This window comes from Myotis davidii, unplaced genomic scaffold, assembly GCF_000327345.1.
Source record: "Myotis davidii unplaced genomic scaffold, ASM32734v1 scaffold370, whole genome shotgun sequence".
In the NCBI taxonomy this organism is placed as follows: domain Eukaryota; kingdom Metazoa; phylum Chordata; class Mammalia; order Chiroptera; family Vespertilionidae; genus Myotis; species Myotis davidii.
Genome location: NW_006288615.1, coordinates 6,834,507 through 6,844,112, shown reverse-complemented (window position 1 = coordinate 6,844,112; position 9,606 = coordinate 6,834,507).

The window sequence follows — 9,606 nt, the reverse complement described above, 5'->3', positions numbered from 1 at the left end:
CCGCCTGGCCCCTGTCTGCAGTGACGGCGCCCTCTCCCTGGACCCTCCCCACGGTCCCGGGAAGTGGGTGCTCGCCCCGGGTTAGAGGTGACCGCCGAGGAATGTTTAACGGCGACACAGCCTCCAAGATCTGTGTGGCTGTTTCACAGACTCTCCTAAGCTCGCACGGGATAGAAAATGCCCAGTCCAGTCTGTTACATGGCTTCCAGCGCCAGGACAGTCACTCGTTTTCTCTGAGACTCCGTTCCGCCGAGGAATGTTTAACGGCGACACAGCCTCCGAGATCTGTGTGGCTGTTTCACAGACTCCCAGGAGACTGGACTAAGCTCGCACGGGATAGAAAATGCCCAGTCCAGTCTGTTACATGGCTTCCTGCGCCAGGACAGTCACTCGTTTTCTCTGAGACTCCGTTTCTGTTCCTATAAAGCAGGGACAGTAGGTGCCAGCCTCCCTCACTCCCAGGGCGGTGAGGATTGAACTGTGCGTTGGCTCCCAGTAACCAGTGCGAAGTCACGCCCGGCGTTGTGCCAAGTGTCTGTGGTTCTGCCACCTGTCTGCATCCACCATGCACAAGCTCGGTGCAGAGACCCTTTTAGCTACCTGGAAGCTTGGCGGTCTGGTTGTAGTTCTTCTAATGGATACCTTTGTTTACATTCCTTTTTTACCATTTTTAATCTTCTTTGTTCCTTGTAAAGACCAACATTTCCATCTGGTGTCATGCTCCTCCTGTCTGAACACCTTCATTATTTCCACAGGTCACCTGGCAATGAATTCTCTCACCTTTTGTTTGTCTGAAAGTCTTTATTGCACCTTCACGTTTGAAAGGTAGTTCCACTGACCTTAGAATTCTGGGTCGTGTTTTTTTTTTTTTCTTTCAGTACTTTAAAGATTTTACTCTACTGATTTCTAGATTACAGAGTAGAGAAGTCTTCTATCATTCTTATCTTCATTCTATTGTGTGTCTGTCTACCTTCAAGACATTCTTTTTAAGTTTGCCCATAGGTTTATGGAGTGTTTTTTATACTTAAAATTTAAATTTGATTATTATTGACATACAATAAAATTCACCCATTTTAAGTGTGCAGGCTTCTACACATTTGTTACCACCACCACAATCAAGATGTAGAACATTCCTGCACTTATACATCTCACCCGCTCATCTCCATCTCCTCCCCAAATCCAGCCCCAGGCAACCACTGATCTGGTTTCTGTTCATCATAATTTTGATTCATCTAGAGTTTCACATTAGCGGAATCATACAGTACATAACTTTTTGTGTTTAATTCTTTTATAATGTTTTTGAGATTCACCAACATTGCTACATATATTAATATGTCGTTCCTTTTTATGGCTGAGTAGTATTCTGTTGTACAATTTGTTTATTCATTCACTAGTTGATGGACATTTGAGTTACTTTCAGGTTGTCTTTTTTTTGTTATTTATGAATAACACTAAGACCATTTACATACACGTCTGTGTGTGAACATAAGTGTTCATTTCTCTTGACTAAATAACTAGGAGTGGATTGTTGGATTGTATGCTAAGGATATGTTTAGTTTTACAAGTTACTACCATATTGTTTTCTTAGTGGCTGCACCATTTTTCATCCCCTCAGGCAATATCTGGGATCTCCGGTGGCTCCATGTCCCCAGACACCTGCTATATCAGTCTTTTAACTTTAGTCATTCTAGTGAGTGTGTAATGGTATCTTATTCTGGTTTTAATTTGCATGTCTCTAGGGTTAACAATTGTGAGCATCTTTCATGTACAGGCCTTTGGTCCAGCCACAGCGGAGAAGCCAAGCCTCTTCAGTCTTCAGTCTTCACTCTGTGCCTGTGTATGCAAATTAACTGGCATCTTTGTTGGGTTAATTTGCATAGTCACTCTGATTGGCTGGTGAGCATAGCTGAGTGACACCAATTTGCATGCTTCTCTTTTATTAGTGTAGATAATTGGTGAAGATAGCCCATAAAGTGTCATGCAGGCATTTACTGAATCACTGCCTAGGTGCTGGGGGTTTCATAGGGAACTACATACCCTCTAGTAAGCAACTTCTCACTGTCCACTGCTGTCCACTGCTCTTGGGAGCATCACTCTCCCTGCTGCAAACTGCATCCAGGACTGTGTGAGCTTTGGTGACCTAGACAGGCCAGGTGAACAGGCAGGCCATGTCTCCCCTCAGCAGTGACAGCTTCATTCTTTCCACATTTCACCATGCAGGTGGGCTGACTGTATGAGACTTTACTGAGAGGTTGGGAGAAGCCTAAGAGAATGACACTCCATGAGAAGAATCTGACAACACTCACTGTGGGAAATAGACCTTGTGAACTGACCTCAGGGAGATTCCCTCATTCGTGGCCCTCAGTAACCCTGCTCCCCAACCGCTGGCCAGAGCACCTCCATTCTCTGAGCCCTGTCAGACAGTTCCCAGTCTGAATTCTCCAGACTCACACCACAAGGCCTCCGCAGGACAGTCAGCTGTGACATTTGGCATTCATCCCTTGGAACAGTCCGGGGTGATGATGGACATGGTAAATGAGGCTCCTTCCAGGTCTCCTAGATCCCTGTTATTCCCTGGTTGTCCACACACTTATCTTTATCATGTGTCCTATTTCCCAAGAACAAACATTAATTCTCAGACAGTTCATCATAAAGAAAAATAAAATAGTTTCCCAACTGCCTAGTCATTTCTGCACATTATCACCCACACTGAAACAAACCCTTCCCATTCACAGGGAGAAGGGTATACGTGCCTGTCCTTCCCCTGGCCTGCCCATCACCCAACACCACCTCACTTTTAAAAGTGAGGCCACAGTGGGATGGTCAACTTCACGGTTGGGGCCCTAGTTCAGGACGGCTGGCCCAAAGCTCGGAAGTGCTTAAGCTCTAAGACAAGGACAAGGTGTTAGTGGGAGAGGGAGTGGGTGTCATTCTCCCAGGATGGCTGTGTGGAGCCCCTCAGAGAATGCCATGTGTCTGAGGGCTGGAGTGTTGGCCCAGACATCTTCCCTGATCTGCTCACTGTGGCCCAGGGCTGCTGTGAGGAGCACCCACCTCTGAGCACTGAACACTGGCTGGGGGGTGGCCTGATCAGGGGGTGAAGGGCGCACTTAGGGAGGTCCCTGACCCTGGCCTCTGACCCCAAGTGCCCTGCCTTCTCAACGGCCATCCTGGGCTCTTCTCAGATAGTTCACAGCCCAGGGCTGCAGGAGCAGCTGAGGCCAGCAACCAGCTTGTTAGCGAGCAGTGGGAAGGTCTATGTGGCCATTAAGAGCTCTCTGGCCCTGAGGCTCCACTAAGGACCCCAGCCAGGGCCCCACAAGGGGAAGCCTGATCCCAGTTCTCCCATAGCCTGTAGAGAGCAGGGGGCCCTCTAGGCCTGCAGAGGCCTGAGGCTCAGGTCTTGCTGCTCTCTGTGGGACCTCGAGGCCATGAAAGAGGATCTGAGAGGGCCTGCGACAAGGGAGCAGAGCTGCCTGGCTCCACTGAGGGCCTGTCTCGGGGGAGGCAGCTGTGGAGTGGACACTCATCTATGGAGGTCACAACCTTAACACTGCCCCTAGTGGTCGGCAAACTCACTAGTCATCAGAGCCAAATATCAACAGTACAACGACTGAAATTTCTTTTGAGAGCCACATTTTTTAAACTTAAACTATATAGGTAGGTAGATTGTTATTAACTTAATTAGGGTACTCCTAAGGCTTAGGAAGAGCCACACTCAAGGGGCCAAAGAGCAGCATGTGGCTTGCGAGCCGCGAGCCACAGTTTGCCGACCATGGCCCTAGGCCAATCCACACTCTCCACTGTGGGGGCGGGGAGGGGGGGGGTATTCTGGTACCTTAGAAAGCAGGGCTGATGAAATGCAGGTAAAGACTTTCCACTCCAACAAGGAGACCTGGAAGCAGGGCCACAGGAAGGTGGGGTGCCCAGGGGCCAGCCCAGAGCCTCTAGTTCTGGGAGTTGGTGGGGAGGAGGGTGGCCACTGTAGTCTGAATTACTCCTGAGCTCCTGAGAGTCATGAAAAGATTAAAGGAAAAGGGGGAAAAAACCATAAAAAAGAGTCATCCATAAAAAAAGATAATTGGTTAAATAACTGTAGAAAATTACAGCAAAGAAACTTGTTTGAAACATGAAAGGCTGGCAGGAGATGCTTTTGAAATAAGCAGTTTCTGAATGAATGAAGATGACCTACGGACTACGACCATGACTCATCCCGGGAGAGAGAGCTCCACAAAGTCAGGAGACCTCCAGGCCTTACCTGCCCTCTCCTGGGAGGCAAACACTCCTGGAGACAAAGGCCTGGGGAGACCCAACTCAGAGCTCCACTTCTGTGAAGAGCCCAGCATGTGGGTCAGCCTGTGGGAAGGGCTGGGGTAGCAGGTGCCAGTAAGGAAAGGGGGCCGAGTCTGGAGAAAGCCTTACCTACTCTGGATCCAAGGCTGAACTCCCTGACAGGGTCAGAAGGGCAAATATGAGTTGGTGGGGCCAGTCAAGTGCCTTCCTATGTGTGGCATCATCTAAGCGGGAAGGTGACTGACACCCTTCTGTGAAACCTGGGGGTCTTGTCCCCTCGTCTCCACGTGAGCCTAGAGAAAAAGCAGTCAACGTCTTCTATCTGTCCCTCCACGTGCTACGATCAATTCTGCCTCAGGACCTTTGCACTTGCTGGTCCCTTTAGCTGAATAAGAACACTCACCCCCCAGATCTTCATCTGCTGGGTCCTTGACATTAGTTAGGTCTCAGCTCACATGTGATATCCTCATGATATCAGACACATCGCGTCTGAACTCTCCAGCCCAATATCTTTATTTCCTCCAAAGTCCTCTCTAAGGTAATTTTTTTATTCACATCTGCCTTTTGGGTTTTTTTGTCTCCTCCCCCACTCCCTGAGTGCAGAGGCCTGGTTGGTTTGCTCACCCCTGAACCCCCTCTACCTTCCATGCTATCACACACTTATAGGCACATGATAGCTACTGGCCGAATGTTGAATAGATTATGCTCATGCAAAAAGTGCTCTTCCTAATCTTAGCTGGTTTGGCTCAGTGGATAAAGTGTCAGCCTGTGGACTGAAAGGTCCCAGGTTTGACTTCAGTCAAGGGCACATGACCAGGTTGTGGGCTCAATCCCCAGGAGAGGGGCATGCAGGAGGCAGCCAATCAATGATTTTCTGTCATCATTGATGTTTCTACCTCTCTCTCCCTTTCCCTTCCTCTCTGAAATCAATAAAGATAGTAGTATATATTTTTTAAAAAAAAACCTGCTCTTTCCAAAGGGCACTTCATATGATTTGCTATGTCACAATTTTAAATTTTTAAAAATCAAACTGTAACATTATATAGACCAGTGGTTCTCAGCCTGTGGGTAGTGACCCCTTTGGCGGTCGAACAACCCTTTCACAGGAGTTGCCTAAGACCATCCTGCATATCAGATATTTACATTACGATTCACAACAGTAGCAACATTACAGTTATGATGTAGCAATGAAAATAATATTATGGTTGGGTCACAACATGAGGAACTGTATTTAAAGGGCCAGAAGGTTGAGAACCACTGATATAGACAAAATGATCTCCGTGATGTTAAATATCTGCATATGTATGAATGTATGTGAGTGTGTGCGCACGCGCACACGCAGGAGTGTATGTTTGAATGAATAAATGGGGGGGGGAGTGTGAGTCTGTGTATGTGAATGTGTGTGTGTGTGTGTGAATGTGTGTGTGTCTGGATGAATGACTGTGAGTGCATATGAGTGTAGGAGTGTGAGTCTGCATGTGTGTGTGTGTGTGAGTGTTAGTGTCTGTGTGTGTGAACAAATCCAACAGTGTCAAGGCTTCAGAGAGTATCTGGGAGTTAGGATATGGGACATTTCCTCCGCTTTTTTATACCTCATTGTCTCTTAGATTTATTTCTCAATAAAAACTTTTAAATCAAAAACAAAAGTTAAGTTGTCAGAAGAGACCCCCACTTTGCAAAAACCAGGGTAGTAATGCCCTGCTGGGGACCATGTCCCGGGCGCCGTTCACAGCACTTGTGTATGACTGCCTCTTCAGGACCATTGACAAGACCAAGTTCGCTGGTGCTGTGGCCAGCTCCCTGGGTTAGCAGCGGGCAGCTGGCACTGAGTGTGGCCTTTGCTGGTACCTGTGACCAGCATGTGACATCGGTCAATTATGGCCTTTTCAACGCTCAACTGTTTCACAAGGGAAGTGAAGCATTTGCACTAAATAGCTCGGACTTCTCTTCTGAGAACCATTCTGAATGGCAAATGCTCAGAGCAACTCCCCGCAGAAGACCTGGGGCAAAGCCCAATTCTGCCAGCGCGTCCTTAAACCAGGGTCACCCAGATCTGATGGAGGGCCCTGCATCCTGAAATGCTTCAGAATAATTGGGTGAGGGCGCGTCCTGCTTTCATCCTATTGACACAGCGGCTGCTTCTCGAATACAGGATGCCAATCAGCTGCTGTTGGCGTCCCAAGCAAGCCTTCCAGCCTGGCTCCCCGGTGTCCACAGGCAGTTGCGGTTTGCCCTTTCCAGAAGTAAATGCGGACAGGACACACCTGTGGGCTTGGACTTTCTGCCAGAGTAGGTGTTGGCAGGCCGGCTGACGGGCAGGTGAGAGTGGACAGATGCCCACCTTGGCAGGTGCCAAGTCCTGTGAATTTCAGCTCAGCAGGGAGCAGTGCGCCTTGCTCCCTGTGCCCACCCCTCTGTGTGCACCGTTTACCAGCTTGCAGCACACCAATCCTCCTCAGAGAGGAGCTGAAGGCACAGCTTCCTTTCCAATTATATAAAAACCGAGTTCTGCCAGAAGGAGAGGAGCATTAGAGGGATGAGGAAAAAAGGTGAAGGGATTGCCTGGCCAGTATTGCTCACTGGTTGAGCATCAACCTAGGAACCAGGAGGTCGCGGTTCGATTCCCGGGCAGGGCACATGCCCAGGTTGGGAGCTAGATCCCCAGTGAGTGGTATGCAGGAGGTAGCTGATCAATGATTCTCTTTCATCATTGATGTTTCTATCTCTCTCTCCCTCTCCCTTCCTCTCTGAAATAATATATATATAAAGGTGAAGGGATTAAGAGGTACAAATTGGTAGTTACAAAATAGTCACATGGATGTAAAGCACTAATAAGATTTAAGAGCTATGCATGGTGCCAGGTGGGTACTAGACCTATCAGGTGATCACCTCATAAGGTATACAAATGTCTAACCACTGTGTTGCACTTGTGAAACTAATATAATGTTGTATGTCAACTATAACTGAGAATTTTTTTAAATTTTAAATCTGAGTTTTCCCGCCTAAACTATCCCCACCTGCCGCCCCCACACCTCTATCAGATGCCCCCTGCTCCCCGTCAGGCTTCCTCTGGGCACGCTTAAATGGCAGTCATGTAATTGGTTGTGTAATGTCTCTCTTCCCACTGGAACTCGAGCTCCAGGAAGGCCAGGCAGCGTGGCTGTCTCCCCAGGGCACTCGATGAACCCCAGCTGAATGGGCCCGAAGGAGGAAGTCTTAATCACTGTAGTGGACACTGTGGCCGACCACCCAGATGCCCCTCAAAACCAAGGCCCACTTCACAAGGAGTATTCGTCCTTGTCAGTCACTGCTAAGCTCCTCTCTGGGGAGACTCATCCAAAGGCGCCTACCTGCCCTGCTCTTGGAGCAGCCCACATGGGAGGACTGATTGAGTTGGGGTTACAAACCTAGTTTCCCAGGGACCCCCACCTGAGAGAATTGCTCTCAGAAGTGGTCTGAGGAAGCAGCACCTAACCTGAGATTTGAGGAGCTGAATCACCCACTAGCCAGCTGACCCGAGTCCCCAAGATTGGTGTAAAAGGGAGAACTGAACCCCAGGTGCTGTGATGATACAACCATGAAAACTTCCCCAGCGGTGAGGTTGGAGGGGAGTCCTGCAGGGGGCGCTCCCGCCCGTCCCACCACAGGTCTGTGGGCCTCCAATGACTGCTCCATGGAAGTAAGGGCCCAGCCCCTCACCAGGACTCAGGGGGTCCCTGCAGGGCCATGCCCAGCCCAGAGCCCCGGGCTGAGGGCTCCTTGGAGTCCTCAGCTGTACCTGACACCCCATCCTGCCTGCTTCCAGAGGACTCCACTCCACCCACACACAACCTCCACTTCCCAGTCCGTGCCCAGGGAGCCTGACCTGAGGCCACCCCCAGAGACTACCGGGCAAAATAGTGCAAATGAGAAAGCACCTTGAAGTGATATGATCTAGGATTTTGTGATAACATAGTACAAAAACAAAAAGCAACCCATCAACAGTAAGGATAAGGAAGTGCAAGAAAAATACAGACAGGCAGCAGGAGGCAGACAATGTCACTGGGGGATGGGCGAGTGGAAGGACCCGCACGGATCAGGCCAGCACGGCCACCTCCCCTCTCTGTACCCGAAGGTGGGGACAGAGCACACCCACTGGGCAGCTGGTCAAGCAGTGCCCAGCAATGTTTGCTGTTTCTTTTTCAGCAGCAGCCTTTTCTTTGCCTTAGAGCAGCGGTTCTCAACCTGTGGGTCGCGACCCCTTTGGCAGTCGAAACGACCCTTTCACAGGGGTCGCCTAAGACCATCCTGCGTATCAGATATTTACATTACGATTCATAACAGTAGCAACATCACAGTTATGAAGTAGCAACGAAAATAATGTTATGGTTGGGGTCACAACATGAGGAACTGTATTTAAAGGGCCAGAAGGTTGAGAACCACTGCCTTAGATGAACACTGAGAGTCAGCATAAATGTTATTTTCCTGTTTGGCTCGTGTTATTTTCATTTGTACAATGTTGATTTGATTTGAAAGTGTGTGCATCAGAGGGAAGGCAATACCACATCTTGTTCAGAAGGCAGTAAACAGGGTTGTTTTTTCAGGGAGGGAGGGGGTGGGGATCAACCTGATAGGGAAAGGGAAAGGAGTGGGGGCAGCTGGCAAGGGGCCGTGCAGGCCAGACGTGGGAGTTGAAGGTCTCTTCGCAGATGCCAACCCTTGGTCATCCTTTGATTTTTTTTTATTTTTTATCTTATAAAAAAAATGTATGTTGTGTATACGGTGTAGAACAGTGGCTTGGATTTCATAATTCAAGTAGCCAACTTCACAGTTTATTTAAAAGGTTATTTTAAAATTTTAGTCACATTTGCTAAATTCCCATTTGCTTTGGTTCGGGGAGGTCAGCTGTTCCATCGGGGCCCCAGACACCGAGTGCAGCTCTGTGGCAAACAGTATGGTAGTTCCTCAAAAATTGAAAATAGAGTTACTATATGATCAAGCAATTCCACTTTGGGCATATACCCAAAAGAATTGAAAGCAGGGTATCAAAGAGATGTTTGTATGCCTATGTTCACAGCAGCATTATTTACAACAGGCTAAAGGTACAAGCAATCCATGGGCTGATGAATGGGTAAACAATATGTAGTTCACCCATGCAATGAAATATTATTCAGCCTTGAAAAGGGAGGAAATTCTCACATCGACTACAACATGGATGAACCTAGAGGACACTGTGCTAAGTGAACTAAGCCACACACAACAGGACAAATGCTGTATGATTCTACTTATATAAGGTTCCTAACGTAGTCAAATTCATAGAGACAGAGGCTGGGG